We start from the raw sequence: 21,870 nt of genomic DNA on the forward strand, positions 1-21,870 counted from the left end.
TATTTTTCACTGTGTTGTACCATCTAACTAGGTCCTGAAGAATTGCCATCAGGCAAGAAACATGTTGACCAACAATTGAGGGTAGTAGTCCAATTTACTCTGACAGTTTTAGGGTAATTGTCTCTCCCCTCATACACCACCACCCTTTGTTTTTAACCAAGGGAGTCTACCACGGGAATAAAATTAGTGTGTGAATTGACTCACCTTTTTTAATCAAGCACTCACATCACGACCACACTCCCCAGGCCCTCTCACACGCATGCATCATATGGCGGGAACAAAAGATCTCCGATAAAGAGCCCCGGTTTCGGGAGCCCGTTAGACATTGCAGCGCCAGTCTGACGAGGAGCAGAGCCCATATGATGAAGCATGACACCTAGCTTGCTGGGTGTGTGAGGGTTCTAGTTCCAACCAGGGGATTCCCCCCACTCACCAGCACACACACCCCTCTTCGTCACTCTTCCCGGGGAACTTTGTACACCCCTTTGTGCCACAAGTCTATTGGACGAGTACACTGGACCCCGTAAAATATCGTCCTATCCTAGTCCCTCCTCTTTGTATTGATACCCAGAAACCAGTCCCAGGATGCTTTAATCCGGTTCAGAGAAGACCTGGCTTGGCAGTTCGGGCTGGACTGTTCCCATGAGACACAGGGTCAAGACTGATTTGTATATAGCTGGGTCTGAACTGAGGTGGCCATGTCAGGATTTGCAGGCTGGTGAAACGCTGACTGGATAAACGCTGTACCAGGAAGAATGACCATCTGAGAACTACATTTCCCAGCATGCCTTGCAAATTCACGTTGCACGTGTTGCGAACACAACGCCAAGTACTAAGTAAAGAGCACACGGTGACTGCCTGCACTGGTGATTATCCTGACAGAGAGCTTGCAGACTTCTCCTACAGACTCCTCTGATTAAGGTGGTAAGAGTGCCTTAGGCACCTTTCTTCATGCCGTCTCCTTGGGACGTGAGACAGCGGGGTGCGGCAACCTCGACTATCTTCTCCGTGTCAATCTCCTCCGTTGGCCGACATCTGCATTCCGCTGTCTCATGCGTGGGAGAGTTTACGTTTAAAGCATTTAAACAATTGAATCTTTGTACAAGAAGCTGTTTGTTTCACTTATGTGCTTATGTTATAACAAAACATTTTGTTGGGAAAGTATTGTGAACTACAACATTGCGATATCTATATGCGTTAGAACTTTGCTCTACTCTCTGTTGTAAGGAAACAATGGGAGCGGTGACAAGTATTACCAATCAATGAACCTTGGCAAATTAGGATACTCCTGAACTTTGTTTTCCGTTGGCCTTGTATTATAGTAATCATATGGTTACTTCTTATTTCTCTGTTTCTTTATCACCAAAAGAGAGATACAATGACGGGGTGTAAAGTCAGTCTCTGCCTAGTCTCTAAAGGTGCTACCATGTGTATACTTAGGTATGTGAGAGGGGGGAGCTACTGCATACATATAGATATAGGTGAGCAAGTAAGAAAGGATTAGTTCACCTGCGTGTTCTCTTTTCTTCATAGTTTTATGTGGAGAACTCACAACCACCCCATCTCTCTTCTGGCAATAAACTCTCACCTTTTTTCCTTCACAGGTAGGGTGTGCGAAGCCTAGTATTTTCAGAATGTGGTAATCTCTCTTGCTTGCGTTACACGTATATTGCTTTACACTTACCATGTGTTTCTGTGTCACCCTCAGATCTTCCTCCATGCAATCCCTCCCTTTCCTTCCCTCGCTTGACTATCCCAACAGTCTGCGTGTGTTCACATTCCAGACTTGGGGCCGTCAAGGAGTGGACCCCTTTGAGAATCAGCGCAATCCCGAGGATTCTGGGAGGAAGAGTCTCACAGAATAATCAGCCCAAGTATTCTTTCCTCCTGATTGTGCTGAGGTCAGGGATGGCCACCTTGGAGGATGTTATGGCAGCTCTGGTGTTGGTAGAAACAGAGCTTGCAGCTTCGCGCCAGGAGACAAAGTAGAGCAGACAGAATGCAAAGAAACTTGTTAGATGCAGGGGGATATCACACCCTACATCAGTCGTCATTCAAATGCCAGCACAAATACCATAGGCTCCCCCAGAAAGGTTTTACAGGGATATAAATAAGGTGCAAGTTTTTGTAACTCAAGTGCTACTCCACTTTACTTGTAAGCCCAAGATGTTCACGAACAACCAAGCCCGGGTGGCATTCTTAATTTCCTATCTGGGAGGCGAGGCAGCACAGTGGGCAGTCCCTATTGTTAGAAGTGATGACCCCCTACTCTATGAATGGGATGAGTTCAGAGTGTAATTTGAGAAAACGCTCGACCGTCGGGCAGAAACCTTCTCTGCAGACAGAGATTTGTTAGAGCTTCGACAGGGCAACACGGATCTGGCCACGTATCTCAACAATGTCCGGAGATTAGTTGCTGAAACCAACTGGCTGGAATCCAAACAGTCGGCTATATTCTATCAGGGGCTCTCAGAAGAGCTAAAAGATGTCCTCGCCCAAATTGACCCACAACCACGCACTTGTGCCAATCTTATCGAGCTTACGCTGCATCTAGATCATAGATTGAAAAAATGGAAAGGGGAGCATAAGAGGAAGGAGAGCAATACACCGCTGAACGTTCATGCATTCACCACTGACAAGTCTCCAACAACGCCCGAACCTATGGAAATTTGGGCGGTGAGAGCTTCCTTAACATTTAGTGAGAGAGATCATCGACGCAAACAAGGCTTGTGCCTGTATTGCGGGAAAAAAGGACACTATCTTCGTGACTGTCTGATCAAACCTAAGTACAGCTGTCCTAGGATGGGTCAACCTGCCACATTAACTGCAGAAAAGGGAAAGGAAAACTACAATGCTTGAAGGTAGTAGAAGGGAAACCCTCAAGCAGTTGTACCATTTCTTCAATAACTCCTTAAACAGGCACGGAATCAGAGCCCTGCTTCATCTCTATGGATATGAGTATTGGTATAGAGCAGAAACCAATAAAGAACATGGTAGACTCAGGAGCCACTGGATGCTTTATGAACATGGAAGAAGCATTACGATTGGGTATTCCACTTCTATGCAAAATCAACCCTGAATTGATGTTCGCTGTAGACGGCAAAGAACTGGAATCTGGAACCATTAGATACACCCCAGAGTACGAACTCACCTATGGCGGCTACCATCATGAATGGTTATCCTTTGACATCATTCAAGACCCACAGTACGGGTTAATATTAGACCTCCTGTGGTTACAGAAACACGAACACACCATAAACTGGGTGACAAAGTCTTTGCAGCTGAAATCCCCATACTGTCTGAGCCATTGTACTCGGTCACCTATTCGCCCTTCCCAAGCATTGGCTTCTAGGCATCACATTGCGATGGCTGCAGAGAAAGAAGTGACACTACCCAAGTGCTGTGAAACTTATACTGATAGCTTCAGTGACACACAGGTGGAAATGCTCCCTCCGCACTGAGAATATGATTGTCGGATTAACTTGTTTCCAGGAGCAGTAATCCCATGTGGCCGGATATATGCCCTTACCGGGCCTGAGAACGAATATCTACGGGTCTACCTGGATAAACACCTGGCGTTAGGGTTCCTCCGTCCCTACAGGTCTCCTGCAGCATCGCCTATTTTTTTCATTCCGAAGGCAAACAGGGACTTATGATGCTGCATAGACTACAGAGCATTGAACGCCACTACCATAAAAAAATCAATACCCGCTTCCGTTGATCCCGGTTGTTTTGAAACAGGTAAAAGCGGCTGGCATCTACACGAAGTTGGACCTGAGAGAGGCATATCACCTGGTCAGAATGCGCCAAGGCGATGAGTGGAAAACTACCTTCAAAACAAGGTATGGGCTTTATGAATACCTCGTTATGCCCTTTGGGTTATGTAACTCCTCTGCAGCGTTTCAGTATTTCTTGAACGAGGTACTCAAGGAATATCTCGACCACTTTGTTGTAGTTTATATCGACGATATACTGATATATGCTTCCAATGAAGAGGAACATGTCGTCCATGTGTGTCTAGTCTTGCAAGCCTTACGTAAACACCAACTATACTGCAAGATCACGAAATGCGAATTCCAGGTGACCACGGTTGAATTCCTAGGGGTCATGCTCATCCCTTACCTCCAAGTGATGGCAGAAAGAAAGGTCAAAGCTGTAGTAGATTGGCCACGTCCCCAAAATGTCAAAGACATCCAGAGCCTGCTAAGGTTTTCGAACTTCTACAGGAGGTTTATTCGACAGTTCTTGGACCTGGTAGAACCTCTGACACGATTAACTAGAATGGACCCAGGAAACCCAAGAAGCTTTTGACCTCCTGAAAAAGACCTTTATATCTGCACCTGTTCTAAAGCATGCCAATCCCAGATTGCCCTTCATTATAGAGGCCGACGCGTCGGATGTGGTGCTAGGGGCAGTCCTCACTCAACGACACTAAACAACCGGCTATCTCCATCCCATTGCGTTCATGACTAGGAAATTAAAAACGGCGGAACACAACTACACAATAGCTGAGAAGGAGCTCCTAGCCATCAGGGATGCATTCCTGGAGTGGAGACATTGGCTGATGGGGCAGTCCACCAGGTGACGGTTTACTCAGATCATCGGAACCTGCAGTTCATGCTGGCAGCATGGCAGCTCACCCCACGACAGCTCCGTTGGATGCAATTCTTTGCAATTCTTTGAGGAGTATCATTTCATAGTGACTTTCCGGCCTGGAGTGGTGAACAAAAAGCTGATGCTCTTACAAGACAAGGAAACCCAACACATCAGTCTGTCACTCTTGAACAAGCAATCATAAAACCGAGTAGAGTACTATGTGTGGTTCAAACAAATTATTTTTTGCAGAAAACCAGAAAAGGGGTGCAGTCCTGTGCTTGGAGAACTAGGCTAAGGCATCACAGAGATTGGCAAATGCATCAAGGACTCCCCATGAAAGGCTCTCAGATGCTTGTTCCAACCAGGAACCTACGCAAAAGGGTGTTTTCTTGGTGTCACAATCTCCCGTGTGCCAGTCACATGGGGGGTGCGAAAACATTGGAGAAGGTGCTTTGGCAATTTTGGTGGCCGACCGCTCGCCCAGACGTTCTGGAATGGGTGAGAGAATGTTCCACATGGGTCCAGATGAAAAACGATCACAGACAAGCCCAAGGACTTCTGCAACCAATGCCCACACCAGATGCCCCATGGGAGAGGATATCTGTGGACTCCATAGTGGGGCTACCCGAGGATCAGGGGAATACAGCAATAGAGGTGGTCATTAAGCATGGGCGAATTTAGCGAATTCGCAAATTCGCGAATTTGCGTATTAGCGGATCCGCAAAATTTGCGAATTTGCGAATTCTTTAAATGGGGGTCTTCTGTGCGAGTTCAAGTGCCTCTTGTGTGTATAGATGGTCAGAGACCGATCAGAGCAGCAGATGAAGAGAAAGAAGCTCCTGGTCACAGGAACAGCACGAGGATTGCGCTCGTGAAAGTCAAGGATACAAAGGCCTTTATCCAGCATCACAGCTGATTTTCGACGGTAGATTTGGGAAGAAAGCACACATGCCCAGCCTCGACAACGCTCACTATTGTTTTTGGGCTGATATATGCGTCACTGAATTTGAGCTTCAACTGTCCATCATAGTGGGTAAATGGTGGGAACACTGTGCATACCGCGAGTGTGTGGGCGGGGCCAAACGGGCGGGGCTTCCATGCGAGTTCACATGCCTCTAGTGTGTATAAAAGGTCAGAGACCGATCAGAGCAGCAGATAAGGAGAAGGAAGCTCCTGGTCACAGGAACAGCACGGCGATTGCGCTCGTAAAAGTCAAGGATGCAAAGGCCTCTATCCAGCATCACAGCTGATTTTCGACGGTAGATTTGGGAAGAAAGCACACCTGCCCAGCCTCGACAACGCTCACGATTGTTTTTGGGCTGATGAATGCGTCACTGAATTTGACCTTCAACTAGGGCACATGCTTTATTGATATCTGTAAGTGCTTCCTGTTGAGGTTTAATTTTTGTGACAGGACCATCGTGCCAGAATGAACCCTGCCCTTCATATTTATCCAAGAAGACGCCACCGTTTTGTGCCATACCTATACTCAACTGGAGTACTTTCTACTGGCTAATCAGTAAGTGCTACCTCGTTGGGTAAATGTATAGTGCTTTTACAACACTACAGCTGCCTAAAGTGCCAGAAGAGTTGTCTACAGCGACCATGTGTGTGTTACTATTCAGTCGCGCCGAAGGGCGCAGGGGTCCCTTGAGTGAGCTGTTAATCATAGTGGGTAAATGGCGGGAAGACGGGGCACACCGCGAGTGTGTGGGCGGAGCCAAACGGGCGGGGCTTCCATGCGAGTTCACATGCCTCTAGTGTGTATAAACGGTCAGAGACCGATCAGAGCAGCAGATAAGGAGAAGGAAGCTCCTGGTCACAGGAACAGCACGGCAATTGCGCTCGTAAAAGTCAAGGATGCAAAGGCCTCTATCCAGCATCACAGCTGATTTTCGACGGTAGATTTGGGAAGAAAGCACACCTGCCCAGCCTCGACAACGCTCACGATTGTTTTTGGGCTGATGAATGCGTCACTGAATTTGAGCTTCAACTGTCCATCATAGTGGGTAAATGGCGGGAACACTGTGCACACCGCGAGTGTGGGGGCGGGGCCAAACGGGCGGGGCTTCCATGCAAGTTCACATGCCTCTAGTGTGTATAAAAGGTCAGAGACCGATCAGAGCAGAAGATAAGGAGAAGGAAGCTCCTGGTCACAGGAACTAAATGGTCCCTGACACAATTGAACTTACATTTAATGTAAATCTCGTTATTTCAAATAAACAAAGTATAAATTTAGAAACAGGAGATGTATTATTTATAAAAAGCAATGCTGAAATAGCAAACCCAACACAAATAATAAGTCACTTAATACTCTGTCTCTTCTTAGTACAATGGCAAATTTATTTACATTTTAATAAAATTTGAAAGAAAGGAAAACTGCAGACTGCAGTAAGAAAAGGGGGTGCACAGTGAATTGAAAAGAAGGATAAGAATTAAGAGACACAATTACGATATTTATGTACAACTAAAAATTCAATCTTTCAGTTGGACAACCAAACAACAACAGGCCTACCCATACATTGATATTGTTAGAAAGGCGACCCCGGGGGAGGCAGAAGATGTCTGACTGACCACCCCTAGGTCCACCTCTCCTTCGAGAAGTAGCCGAGCGTTACCGAGAGGCCTCCTGGGTGAGGGTCCTCTCCTAGGATCGTACAGCAGAATAATCACAACACTACAGACGGACACCACACCAGAGGTCGAGATCTTAAGCTTTTATAGGTAATAAAGGTTGCTGGTTCTTGGCAGTATATACAAGCAGATCGAAGGATCCGTAAAGTCTCGTAAAGGGGGGTAGGGTAGCGGGACAGTCTCAACTCGGGTGGAAGAAGGGATACCCTACGCACAGCTCTCAATCCTCGAGCTGGGGGGTTCCGAGAGGTCGGGCCGCGGCAGCGCCAGCAGGCCCTCAGGCTGGTTTCAGCAAGGTAGGCCGCGGCAGCGCCAGCAGGCTCTCAGATGGTTTCAGCAAGGTAGGCCGCGGCAGCGCCAGCAGGCTCTCAAGATGGTTTCAGCAAGGTAGGCCGCGGCAGCGCCAGCAGGCTCTCAAGATGGTTTCAGCAAGGTAGGCCGCGGCAGCGCCAGCAGGCTCTCAAGATGGTTTCAGCAAGGTAGGCCGCGGCAGCGCCAGCAGGCTCTCAGATGGTTTAGGTTACCGGAGATGAGTTCGTCTGGTGTCGGCCGTGACAGCGTCAGCAGGGCTTCCAGTCCAGGATACAACTGACGTCCTAATCCAGGGCTGGCCCAGATATAGGACTGGAGTCCTTTGATGTCCGGACCCTCGCGCCTGGGGGTCAGAGGGGCCGGGATGATGGTGTCCAGACACCCAGCAGGGGGGTGGAGCCAGCACCCAGGGAGGCCGGAGGGCGATCGAAACCAGGCGCCCGGGGACGGCTGGAGGGCCATCGAAACACCCTTTTTTCCGGGATCTGTCGAGTGGCCACTCGACCACCTGGGTGGATCTTGGTGCCTCGATGTCTGGGCTTCGCTGGGGCCTGGGCCGGGGCCGAGGCCACGTGGTGGGCCCAAGATGGAGTCGGGCGCGGCCTCGTGCTTAGGTCGTGAGGGGCCCACGATGGAGCCAGGTCGGTAGTGGGGGTCCGGGATGGTGGCCGGACCAGCAATGTTGGGGCGTGCAGTGTCGGGCAAAAGGGCTGCCCGATGCTGGGCGGAGGGCCGATGTCGTCCTGGGCCCGCCATGCGGGAGGGGTAGGACCACGCCATGAGGCCGGGTCCAACACGCGTCCCCCCCAGCTGAAGGCAGGGGAGAGTCACCCATCGTCTTGGGGATTCTCCTCGCCGAGGCGGAAGAATCGGGACAGGCCGTCAGCATTGGCGTGGTCGTTGCCGGGGCGATGCTCCACAGTGAAGTCCATCCCCTGCAGCGAAATGGACCAGCGCAGCAGTTTCTCCCCGCATCTGCATCAACCACCGCAGGGGCTGGTGGTCGGTCTGTACTCGGAAGTGGGTGCCGAAGAGGTAGGGCCGGAGCTTCTTGAGGGCCCACACCACGGCGAAGGCTTCCCTCTCGATGGTGCTCCATCGCTGCTCTCGTGCCAGTAGGCGTCGGCTGATGAAGGCCACAGGCTGGTCGATGCCTTCGGAGTTAACTTGGGACAGTACGGCCCCAATGCCGTGCTCCGAGGCGTCGGTTTGGACCACAACCTCTCTGCTGTAGTCGGGGGCCTGGAGCACAGGGGCGGTGCACATGGCAGTCTTCAGAGTTTCAAAGGCTGCCTGGCACTCGGGGGTCCAGTGCACCTTCTGTGGTAGTTTCTTTGAGGTCAGTTCTGTGAGGGGCCCCACAATGCTCCCGTAGTTCTTTATGAATCGCCGATAATATCCGGTGAGCCCCAGGAAGGCGCGGACGGCGGTTTGGGTGACCGGGGGCTCCCAGGCCCGGATGGTGTCTATCTTTGGTTGGAGGGGAGCCACTTGGCCGCTCCCCACTTGGTGTCCCAGATAGGTCATGGACCCTTGGCCTATCTGGCACTTACTGGCTTTGATGGTGAGTCCGGCCCGCCGAAGGGCCGTCAGGACTGTCCAGAGGTGGGTCAGGTGCTCATCCCAGTGGAGGCTGTACACTGCAATGTCATCGAGATAGGCGGCGCTGTACTCCTCTAGACCGGCCAGCACCTGGTTCACTAGTCTCTGGAAGGTTGCTGGTGCGTTCTTCATGCCGAAGGGCATCACTTTGAAGTGATAGTGGCCATCTGGTGTCGAGAAGGCCGATCGCTCCTGTGCACCAGGGGTAAGGCCAATCTGCCAATACCCCGCCGTGAGATCGAAGGTGCTGAGATATTTGGCGGCCCCATGGCGATCGATCAATTCATCCGCCCTGGGGATGGGATGGGCGTCGGTCCTGGTGACGGCATTCAGTCCCCTGTAGTCAACACAGAACCGGAGCTCCGGAGCTGCTCCGGGGGTGGCGGCTTTAGGGACCAGGACAACGGGACTGGCCCAGGGACTGTTGGAGGGTTCGACTACCCCCAGAGCTAACATCTTGGCCACTTCGGATTGGATGCAGGCCCGAACCCGGTCGGGCACTCGAAAAGCTCGGTGTTTTACAGGCGGGCTGTCTCCTGTGTCTACATTGTGGACACACCACCGGGTGACCCCCGGAGTGAGGGAAAACAGATCCGCAAACTGCCCCAGCAGCTTCCGGCAGTCCTGTTGCTGCTCTGGGGTCAGGGAAGAGGAGAGCGTGACCCCTTCGATGGAGCCGTCTTTCTCGGTGGTGCGGAGGAGATCTGGTAGGGGTTCGGAGTCGTCCTCCGCTCCGTCATCGGTCGCTAGCAGCAGGCTCAGTTCAGTGCGTGCAAAGTGTGGCTTGAGCCGGTTTGCGTGCAGAACCCTGAGGGAGTTCCGGGGGGACTCCATGTCCACCAGATAGGTGACTGGGCTCTTGCGCTCCACCACTTTGAAGGGCCCCGTCCATTTGTCCTGGCCGAAGAGGCTGAAATGCCAGAAACCGGTCCCCGGTAGCTTGTCTCCTTTCTGGTGAAGAATTGGCTTGGTAGTTTGGTCTGCCCTGTTCCCATGATGCACTGGGCCAGGGACAGACTAATTTGCATATAGCCAGGTTCTGAGCTGGGATGGGGCAGTGAGATAAATAACGGTGATGGATCAAGCCCTGATCTTTGGACTGGGTAAGAGTGGTCTGCTTAATTCAGACACTCTGTTCATCACCACCCCCTTTTCTGTATCGTTTTTGGCCACTATAGGTGTGGCAGGGTATACTCAGACATGAGTCCCTTTCTCACTGCTCCATCAGGATTCAAGCAAGCCGGGCCGAAGAGGCTGAAATGCCAGAAACCGGTCCCCGGTAGCCTGTCTCCTTTCTGGTGAAGAATTGGCTTGGTAGTTTGGTCTGCCCTGTTCCCATGATGCACTGGGCCAGGGACAGACTAATTTGCATATAGCCAGGTTCTGAGCTGGGATGGGGCAGTGAGATAAATAACGGTGATGGATCAAGCCCTGATCTTTGGACTGGGTAAGAGTGGTCTGCTTAATTCAGACACTCTGTTCATCACCACCCCCTTTTCTGTATCGTTTTTGGCCACTATAGGTGTGGCAGGGTATACTCAGACATGAGTCCCTTTCTCACTGCTCCATCAGGATTCAAGCAAGCCGGGCCGAAGAGGCTGAAATGCCAGAAACCGGTCCCCGGTAGCTTGTCTCCTTTCTGGTGAAGAATTGGCTTGGTAGTTTGGTCTGCCCTGTTCCCATGATGCACTGGGCCAGGGACAGACTAATTTGCATATAGCCAGGTTCTGAGCTGGGATGGGGCAGTGAGATAAATAACGGTGATGGATCAAGCCCTGATCTTTGGACTGGGTAAGAGTGGTCTGCTTAATTCAGACACTCTGTTCATCACCACCCCCTTTTCTGTATCGTTTTTGGCCACTATAGGTGTGGCAGGGTATACTCAGACATGAGTCCCTTTCTCACTGCTCCATCAGGATTCAAGCAAGCCGGGCCGAAGAGGCTGAAATGCCAGAAACCGGTCCCCGGTAGCTTGTCTCCTTTCTGGTGAAGAATTGGCTTGGTAGTTTGGTCTGCCCTGTTCCCATGATGCACTGGGCCAGGGACAGACTAATTTGCATATAGCCAGGTTCTGAGCTGGGATGGGGCAGTGAGATAAATAACGGTGATGGATCAAGCCCTGATCTTTGGACTGGGTAAGAGTGGTCTGCTTAATTCAGACACTCTGTTCATCACCACCCCCTTTTCTGTATCGTTTTTGGCCACTATAGGTGTGGCAGGGTATACTCAGACATGAGTCCCTTTCTCACTGCTCCATCAGGATTCAAGCAAGCCGGGCCGAAGAGGCTGAAATGCCAGAAACCGGTCCCCGGTAGCTTGTCTCCTTTCTGGTGAAGAATTGGCTTGGTAGTTTGGTCTGCCCTGTTCCCATGATGCACTGGGCCAGGGACAGACTAATTTGCATATAGCCAGGTTCTGAGCTGGGATGGGGCAGTGAGATAAATAACGGTGATGGATCAAGCCCTGATCTTTGGACTGGGTAAGAGTGGTCTGCTTAATTCAGACACTCTGTTCATCACCACCCCCTTTTCTGTATCGTTTTTGGCCACTATAGGTGTGGCAGGGTATACTCAGACATGAGTCCCTTTCTCACTGTTCCATCAGGATTCAAGCAAGCCGGGCCGAAGAGGCTGAAATGCCAGAAACCGGTCCCCGGTAGCTTGTCTCCTTTCTGGTGAAGACTTGGCTTGGTAGTTTGGTCTGCCCTGTTCCCATGATGCACTGGGCCAGGGACAGACTAATTTGCATATAGCCAGGTTCTGAGCTGGGATGGGGCAGTGAGATAAATAACGGTGATGGATCAAGCCCTGATCTTTGGACTGGGTAAGAGTGGTCTGCTTAATTCAGACACTCTGTTCATCACCACCCCCTTTTCTGTATCGTTTTTGGCCACTATAGGTGTGGCAGGGTATACTCAGACATGAGTCCCTTTCTCACTGCTCCATCAGGATTCAAGCAAGCCGGGCCGAAGAGGCTGAAATGCCAGAAACCGGTCCCCGGTAGCTTGTCTCCTTTCTGGTGAAGAATTGGCTTGGTAGTTTGGTCTGCCCTGTTCCCATGATGCACTGGGCCAGGGACAGACTAATTTGCATATAGCCAGGTTCTGAGCTGGGATGGGGCAGTGAGATAAATAACGGTGATGGATCAAGCCCTGATCTTTGGACTGGGTAAGAGTGGTCTGCTTAATTCAGACACTCTGTTCATCACCACCCCCTTTTCTGTATCGTTTTTGGCCACTATAGGTGTGGCAGGGTATACTCAGACATGAGTCCCTTTCTCACTGCTCCATCAGGATTCAAGCAAGCCGGGCCGAAGAGGCTGAAATGCCAGAAACCGGTCCCCGGTAGCTTGTCTCCTTTCTGGTGAAGAATTGGCTTGGTAGTTTGGTCTGCCCTGTTCCCATGATGCACTGGGCCAGGGACAGACTAATTTGCATATAGCCAGGTTCTGAGCTGGGATGGGGCAGTGAGATAAATAACGGTGATGGATCAAGCCCTGATCTTTGGACTGGGTAAGAGTGGTCTGCTTAATTCAGACACTCTGTTCATCACCACCCCCTTTTCTGTATCGTTTTTGGCCACTATAGGTGTGGCAGGGTATACTCAGACATGAGTCCCTTTCTCACTGCTCCATCAGGATTCAAGCAAGCCGGGCCGAAGAGGCTGAAATGCCAGAAACCGGTCCCCGGTAGCTTGTCTCCTTTCTGGTGAAGAATTGGCTTGGTAGTTTGGTCTGCCCTGTTCCCATGATGCACTGGGCCAGGGACAGACTAATTTGCATATAGCCAGGTTCTGAGCTGGGATGGGGCAGTGAGATAAATAACGGTGATGGATCAAGCCCTGATCTTTGGACTGGGTAAGAGTGGTCTGCTTAATTCAGACACTCTGTTCATCACCACCCCCTTTTCTGTATCGTTTTTGGCCACTATAGGTGTGGCAGGGTATACTCAGACATGAGTCCCTTTCTCACTGCTCCATCAGGATTCAAGCAAGCCGGGCCGAAGAGGCTGAAATGCCAGAAACCGGTCCCCGGTAGCTTGTCTCCTTTCTGGTGAAGAATTGGCTTGGTAGTTTGGTCTGCCCTGTTCCCATGATGCACTGGGCCAGGGACAGACTAATTTGCATATAGCCAGGTTCTGAGCTGGGATGGGGCAGTGAGATAAATAACGGTGATGGATCAAGCCCTGATCTTTGGACTGGGTAAGAGTGGTCTGCTTAATTCAGACACTCTGTTCATCACCACCCCCTTTTCTGTATCGTTTTTGGCCACTATAGGTGTGGCAGGGTATACTCAGACATGAGTCCCTTTCTCACTGCTCCATCAGGATTCAAGCAAGCCGGGCCGAAGAGGCTGAAATGCCAGAAACCGGTCCCCGGTAGCTTGTCTCCTTTCTGGTGAAGAATTGGCTTGGTAGTTTGGTCTGCCCTGTTCCCAAGATGCACTGGGCCAGGGACAGACTAATTTGCATATAGCCAGGTTCTGAGCTGGGATGGGGCAGTGAGATAAATAACGGTGATGGATCAAGCCCTGATCTTTGGACTGGGTAAGAGTGGTCTGCTTAATTCAGACACTCTGTTCATCACCACCCCCTTTTCTGTATCGTTTTTGGCCACTATAGGTGTGGCAGGGTATACTCAGACATGAGTCCCTTTCTCACTGCTCCATCAGGATTCAAGCAAGCCGGGCCGAAGAGGCTGAAATGCCAGAAACCGGTCCCCGGTAGCTTGTCTCCTTTCTGGTGAAGAATTGGCTTGGTAGTTTGGTCTGCCCTGTTCCCATGATGCACTGGGCCAGGGACAGACTAATTTGCATATAGCCAGGTTCTGAGCTGGGATGGGGCAGTGAGATAAATAACGGTGATGGATCAAGCCCTGATCTTTGGACTGGGTAAGAGTGGTCTGCTTAATTCAGACACTCTGTTCATCACCACCCCCTTTTCTGTATCGTTTTTGGCCACTATAGGTGTGGCAGGGTATACTCAGACATGAGTCCCTTTCTCACTGCTCCATCAGGATTCAAGCAAGCCGGGCCGAAGAGGCTGAAATGCCAGAAACCGGTCCCCGGTAGCTTGTCTCCTTTCTGGTGAAGAATTGGCTTGGTAGTTTGGTCTGCCCTGTTCCCATGATGCACTGGGCCAGGGACAGACTAATTTGCATATAGCCAGGTTCTGAGCTGGGATGGGGCAGTGAGATAAATAACGGTGATGGATCAAGCCCTGATCTTTGGACTGGGTAAGAGTGGTCTGCTTAATTCAGACACTCTGTTCATCACCACCCCCTTTTCTGTATCGTTTTTGGCCACTATAGGTGTGGCAGGGGATACTCAGACATGAGTCCCTTTCTCACTGCTCCATCAGGATTCAAGCAAGCCGGGCCGAAGAGGCTGAAATGCCAGAAACCGGTCCCCGGTAGCTTGTCTCCTTTCTGGTGAAGAATTGGCTTGGTAGTTTGGTCTGCCCTGTTCCCATGATGCACTGGGCCAGGGACAGACTAATTTGCATATAGCCAGGTTCTGAGCTGGGATGGGGCAGTGAGATAAATAACGGTGATGGATCAAGCCCTGATCTTTGGACTGGGTAAGAGTGGTCTGCTTAATTCAGACACTCTGTTCATCACCACCCCCTTTTCTGTATCGTTTTTGGCCACTATAGGTGTGGCAGGGTATACTCAGACATGAGTCCCTTTCTCACTGCTCCATCAGGATTCAAGCAAGCCGGGCCGAAGAGGCTGAAATGCCAGAAACCGGTCCCCGGTAGCTTGTCTCCTTTCTGGTGAAGAATTGGCTTGGTAGTTTGGTCTGCCCTGTTCCCATGATGCACTGGGCCAGGGACAGACTAATTTGCATATAGCCAGGTTCTGAGCTGGGATGGGGCAGTGAGATAAATAACGGTGATGGATCAAGCCCTGATCTTTGGACTGGGTAAGAGTGGTCTGCTTAATTCAGACACTCTGTTCATCACCACCCCCTTTTCTGTATCGTTTTTGGCCACTATAGGTGTGGCAGGGTATACTCAGACATGAGTCCCTTTCTCACTGCTCCATCAGGATTCAAGCAAGCCGGGCCGAAGAGGCTGAAATGCCAGAAACCGGTCCCCGGTAGCTTGTCTCCTTTCTGGTGAAGAATTGGCTTGGTAGTTTGGTCTGCCCTGTTCCCATGATGCACTGGGCCAGGGACAGACTAATTTGCATATAGCCAGGTTCTGAGCTGGGATGGGGCAGTGAGATAAATAACGGTGATGGATCAAGCCCTGATCTTTGGACTGGGTAAGAGTGGTCTGCTTAATTCAGACACTCTGTTCATCACCACCCCCTTTTCTGTATCGTTTTTGGCCACTATAGGTGTGGCAGGGTATACTCAGACATGAGTCCCTTTCTCACTGCTCCATCAGGATTCAAGCAAGCCGGGCCGAAGAGGCTGAAATGCCAGAAACCGGTCCCCGGTAGCTTGTCTCCTTTCTGGTGAAGAATTGGCTTGGTAGTTTGGTCTGCCCTGTTCCCATGATGCACTGGGCCAGGGACAGACTAATTTGCATATAGCCAGGTTCTGAGCTGGGATGGGGCAGTGAGATAAATAACGGTGATGGATCAAGCCCTGATCTTTGGACTGGGTAAGAGTGGTCTGCTTAATTCAGACACTCTGTTCATCACCACCCCCTTTTCTGTATCGTTTTTGGCCACTATAGGTGTGGCAGGGTATACTCAGACATGAGTCCCTTTCTCACTGCTCCATCAGGATTCAAGCAAGCCGGGCCGAAGAGGCTGAAATGCCAGAAACCGGTCCCCGGTAGCTTGTCTCCATTCTGGTGAAGAATTGGCTTGGTAGTTTGGTCTGCCCTGTTCCCATGATGCACTGGGCCAGGGACAGACTAATTTGCATATAGCCAGGTTCTGAGCTGGGATGGGGCAGTGAGATAAATAACGGTGATGGATCAAGCCCTGATCTTTGGACTGGGTAAGAGTGGTCTGCTTAATTCAGACACTCTGTTCATCACCACCCCCTTTTCTGTATCGTTTTTGGCCACTATAGGTGTGGCAGGGTATACTCAGACATGAGTCCCTTTCTCACTGCTCCATCAGGATTCAAGCAAGCCGGGCCGAAGAGGCTGAAATGCCAGAAACCGGTCCCCGGTAGCTTGTCTCCTTTCTGGTGAAGAATTGGCTTGGTAGTTTGGTCTGCCCTGTTCCCATGATGCACTGGGCCAGGGACAGACTAATTTGCATATAGCCAGGTTCTGAGCTGGGATGGGGCAGTGAGATAAATAACGGTGATGGATCAAGCCCTGATCTTTGGACTGGGTAAGAGTGGTCTGCTTAATTCAGACACTCTGTTCATCACCACCCCCTTTTCTGTATCGTTTTTGGCCACTATAGGTGTGGCAGGGTATACTCAGACATGAGTCCCTTTCTCACTGCTCCATCAGGATTCAAGCAAGCCGGGCCGAAGAGGCTGAAATGCCAGAAACCGGTCCCCGGTAGCTTGTCTCCTTTCTGGTGAAGAATTGGCTTGGTAGTTTGGTCTGCCCTGTTCCCATGATGCACTGGGCCAGGGACAGACTAATTTGCATATAGCCAGGTTCTGAGCTGGGATGGGGCAGTGAGATAAATAACGGTGATGGATCAAACCCTGATCTTTGGACTGGGTAAGAGTGGTCTTCTTAATTCAGACACTCTGTTCATCACCACCCCCTTTTCTGTATCGTTTTTGGCCACTATAGGTGTGGCAGGGTATACTCAGACATGAGTCCCTTTCTCACTGCTCCATCAGGATTCAAGCAAGCCGGGCCGAAGAGGCTGAAATGCCAGAAACCGGTCCCCGGTAGCTTGTCTCCTTTCTGGTGAAGAATTGGCTTGGTAGTTTGGTCTGCCCTGTTCCCATGATGCACTGGGCCAGGGACAGACTAATTTGCATATAGCCAGGTTCTGAGCTGGGATGGGGCAGTGAGATAAATAACGGTGATGGATCAAGCCCTGATCTTTGGACTGGGTAAGAGTGGTCTGCTTAATTCAGACACTCTGTTCATCACCACCCCCTTTTCTGTATCGTTTTTGGCCACTATAGGTGTGGCAGGGTATACTCAGACATGAGTCCCTTTCTCACTGCTCCATCAGGATTCAAGCAAGCCGGGCCGAAGAGGCTGAAATGCCAGAAACCGGTCCCCGGTAGCTTGTCTCCTTTCTGGTGAAGAATTGGCTTGGTAGTTTGGTCTGCCCTTTTCCCATGATGCACTGGGCCAGGGACAGACTAATTTGCATATAGCCAGGTTCTGAGCTGGGATGGGGCAGTGAGATAAATAACGGTGATGGATCAAGCCCTGATCTTTGGACTGGGTAAGAGTGGTCTGCTTAATTCAGACACTCTGTTCATCACCACCCCCTTTTCTGTATCGTTTTTGGCCACTATAGGTGTGGCAGGGTATACTCAGACATGAGTCCCTTTCTCACTGCTCCATCAGGATTCAAGCAAGCCGGGCCGAAGAGGCTGAAATGCCAGAAACCGGTCCCCGGTAGCTTGTCTCCTTTCTGGTGAAGAATTGGCTTGGTAGTTTGGTCTGCCCTGTTCCCATGATGCACTGGGCCAGGGACAGACTAATTTGCATATAGCCAGGTTCTGAGCTGGGATGGGGCAGTGAGATAAATAACGGTGATGGATCAAGCCCTGATCTTTGGACTGGGTAAGAGTGGTCTGCTTAATTCAGACACTCTGTTCATCACCACCCCCTTTTCTGTATCGTTTTTGGCCACTATAGGTGTGGCAGGGTATACTCAGACATGAGTCCCTTTCTCACTGCTCCATCAGGATTCAAGCAAGCCGGGCCGAAGAGGCTGAAATGCCAGAAACCGGTCCCCGGTAGCTTGTCTCCTTTCTGGTGAAGAATTGGCTTGGTAGTTTGGTCTGCCCTGTTCCCATGATGCACTGGGCCAGGGACAGACTAATTTGCATATAGCCAGGTTCTGAGCTGGGATGGGGCAGTGAGATAAATAACGGTGATGGATCAAGCCCTGATCTTTGGACTGGGTAAGAGTGGTCTGCTTAATTCAGACACTCTGTTCATCACCACCCCCTTTTCTGTATCGTTTTTGGCCACTATAGGTGTGGCAGGGTATACTCAGACATGAGTCCCTTTCTCACTGCTCCATCAGGATTCAAGCAAGCCGGGCCGAAGAGGCTGAAATGCCAGAAACCGGTCCCCGGTAGCTTGTCTCCTTTCTGGTGAAGAATTGGCTTGGTAGTTTGGTCTGCCCTGTTCCCATGATGCACTGGGCCAGGGACAGACTAATTTGCATATAGCCAGGTTCTGAGCTGGGATGGGGCAGTGAGATAAATAACGGTGATGGATCAAGCCCTGATCTTTGGACTGGGTAAGAGTGGTCTGCTTAATTCAGACACTCTGTTCATCACCACCCCCTTTTCTGTATCGTTTTTGGCCACTATAGGTGTGGCAGGGTATACTCAGACATGAGTCCCTTTCTCACTGCTCCATCAGGATTCAAGCAAGCCGGGCCGAAGAGGCTGAAATGCCAGAAACCGGTCCCCGGTAGCTTGTCTCCTTTCTGGTGAAGAATTGGCTTGGTAGTTTGGTCTGCCCTGTTCCCATGATGCACTGGGCCAGGGACAGACTAATTTGCATATAGCCAGGTTCTGAGCTGGGATGGGGCAGTGAGATAAATAACGGTGATGGATCAAGCCCTGATCTTTGGACTGGGTAAGAGTGGTCTGCTTAATTCAGACACTCTGTTCATCACCACCCCCTTTTCTGTATCGTTTTTGGCCACTATAGGTGTGGCAGGGTATACTCAGACATGAGTCCCTTTCTCACTGCTCCATCAGGATTCAAGCAAGCCGGGCCGAAGAGGCTGAAATGCCAGAAACCGGTCCCCGGTAGCTTGTCTCCTTTCTGGTGAAGAATTGGCTTGGTAGTTTGGTCTGCCCTGTTCCCATGATGCACTGGGCCAGGGACAGACTAATTTGCATATAGCCAGTTTCTGAGCTGGGATGGGGCAGTGAGATAAATAACGGTGATGGATCAAGCCCTGATCTTTGGACTGGGTAAGAGTGGTCTGCTTAATTCAGACACTCTGTTCATCACCACCCCCTTTTCTGTATCGTTTTTGGCCACTATAGGTGTGGCAGGGTATACTCAGACATGAGTCCCTTTCTCACTGCTCCATCAGGATTCAAGCAAGCCGGGCCGAAGAGGCTGAAATGCCAGAAACCGGTCCCCGGTAGCTTGTCTCCTTTCTGGTGAAGAATTGGCTTGGTAGTTTGGTCTGCCCTGTTCCCAAGATGCACTGGGCCAGGGACAGACTAATTTGCATATAGCCAGGTTCTGAGCTGGGATGGGGCAGTGAGATAAATAACGGTGATGGATCAAGCCCTGATCTTTGGACTGGGTAAGAGTGGTCTGCTTAATTCAGACACTCTGTTCATCACCACCCCCTTTTCTGTATCGTTTTTGGCCACTATAGGTGTGGCAGGGTATACTCAGACATGAGTCCCTTTCTCACTGCTCCATCAGGATTCAAGCAAGCCGGGCCGAAGAGGCTGAAATGCCAGAAACCGGTCCCCGGTAGCTTGTCTCCTTTCTGGTGAAGAATTGGCTTGGTAGTTTGGTCTGCCCTGTTCCCATGATGCACTGGGCCAGGGACAGACTAATTTGCATATAGCCAGGTTCTGAGCTGGGATGGGGCAGTGAGATAAATAACGGTGATGGATCAAGCCCTGATCTTTGGACTGGGTAAGAGTGGTCTGCTTAATTCAGACACTCTGTTCATCACCACCCCCTTTTCTGTATCGTTTTTGGCCACTATAGGTGTGGCAGGGTATACTCAGACATGAGTCCCTTTCTCACTGCTCCATCAGGATTCAAGCAAGCCGGGCCGAAGAGGCTGAAATGCCAGAAACCGGTCCCCGGTAGCTTGTCTCCTTTCTGGTGAAGAATTGGCTTGGTAGTTTGGTCTGCCCTGTTCCCATGATGCACTGGGCCAGGGACAGACTAATTTGCATATAGCCAGGTTCTGAGCTGGGATGGGGCAGTGAGATAAATAACGGTGATGGATCAAGCCCTGATCTTTGGACTGGGTAAGAGTGGTCTGCTTAATTCAGACACTCTGTTCATCACCACCCCCTTTTCTGTATCGTTTTTGGCCACTATAGGTGTGGCAGGGTATACTCAGACATGAGTCCCTTTCTCACTGCTCCATCAGGATTCAAGCAAGCCGGGCCGAAGAGGCTGAAATGCCAGAAACCGGTCCCCGGTAGCTTGTCTCCTTTCTGGTGAAGAATTGGCTTGGTAGTTTGGTCTGCCCTGTTCCCATGATGCACTGGGCCAGGGACAGACTAATTTGCATATAGCCAGGTTCTGAGCTGGGATGGGGCAGTGAGATAAATAACGGTGATGGATCAAGCCCTGATCTTTGGACTGGGTAAGAGTGGTCTGCTTAATTCAGACACTCTGTTCATCACCACCCCCTTTTCTGTATCGTTTTTGGCCACTATAGGTGTGGCAGGGGATACTCAGACATGAGTCCCTTTCTCACTGCTCCATCAGGATTCAAGCAAGCCGGGCCGAAGAGGCTGAAATGCCAGAAACCGGTCCCCGGTAGCTTGTCTCCTTTCTGGTGAAGAATTGGCTTGGTAGTTTGGTCTGCCCTGTTCCCATGATGCACTGGGCCAGGGACAGACTAATTTGCATATAGCCAGGTTCTGAGCTGGGATGGGGCAGTGAGATAAATAACGGTGATGGATCAAGCCCTGATCTTTGGACTGGGTAAGAGTGGTCTGCTTAATTCAGACACTCTGTTCATCACCAACCCCTTTTCTGTATCGTTTTTGGCCACTATAGGTGTGGCAGGGTATACTCAGACATGAGTCCCTTTCTCACTGCTCCATCAGGATTCAAGCAAGCCGGGCCGAAGAGGCTGAAATGCCAGAAACCGGTCCCCGGTAGCTTGTCTCCTTTCTGGTGAAGAATTGGCTTGGTAGTTTGGTCTGCCCTGTTCCCATGATGCACTGGGCCAGGGACAGACTAATTTGCATATAGCCAGGTTCTGAGCTGGGATGGGGCAGTGAGATAAATAACGGTGATGGATCAAGCCCTGATCTTTGGACTGGGTAAGAGTGGTCTGCTTAATTCAGACACTCTGTTCATCACCACCCCCTTTTCTGTATCGTTTTTGGCCACTATAGGTGTGGCAGGGGATACTCAGACATGAGTCCCTTTCTCACTGCTCCATCAGGATTCAAGCAAGCCGGGCCGAAGAGGCTGAAATGCCAGAAACCGGTCCCCGGTAGCTTGTCTCCTTTCTGGTGAAGAATTGGCTTGGTAGTTTGGTCTGCCCTGTTCCCATGATGCACTGGGCCAGGGACAGACTAATTTGCATATAGCCAGGTTCTGAGCTGGGATGGGGCAGTGAGATAAATAACGGTGATGGATCAAGCCCTGATCTTTGGACTGGGTAAGAGTGGTCTGCTTAATTCAGACACTCTGTTCATCACCACCCCCTTTTCTGTATCGTTTTTGGCCACTATAGGTGTGGCAGGGTATACTCAGACATGAGTCCCTTTCTCACTGCTCCATCAGGATTCAAGCAAGCCGGGCCGAAGAGGCTGAAATGCCAGAAACCGGTCCCCGGTAGCTTGTCTCCTTTCTGGTGAAGAATTGGCTTGGTAGTTTGGTCTGCCCTGTTCCCATGATGCACTGGGCCAGGGACAGACTAATTTGCATAT

The sequence above is a fragment of the Lissotriton helveticus genome, chromosome 5_1 (assembly GCF_964261635.1).
Source record: "Lissotriton helveticus chromosome 5_1, aLisHel1.1, whole genome shotgun sequence".
Taxonomy (NCBI): domain Eukaryota; kingdom Metazoa; phylum Chordata; class Amphibia; order Caudata; family Salamandridae; genus Lissotriton; species Lissotriton helveticus.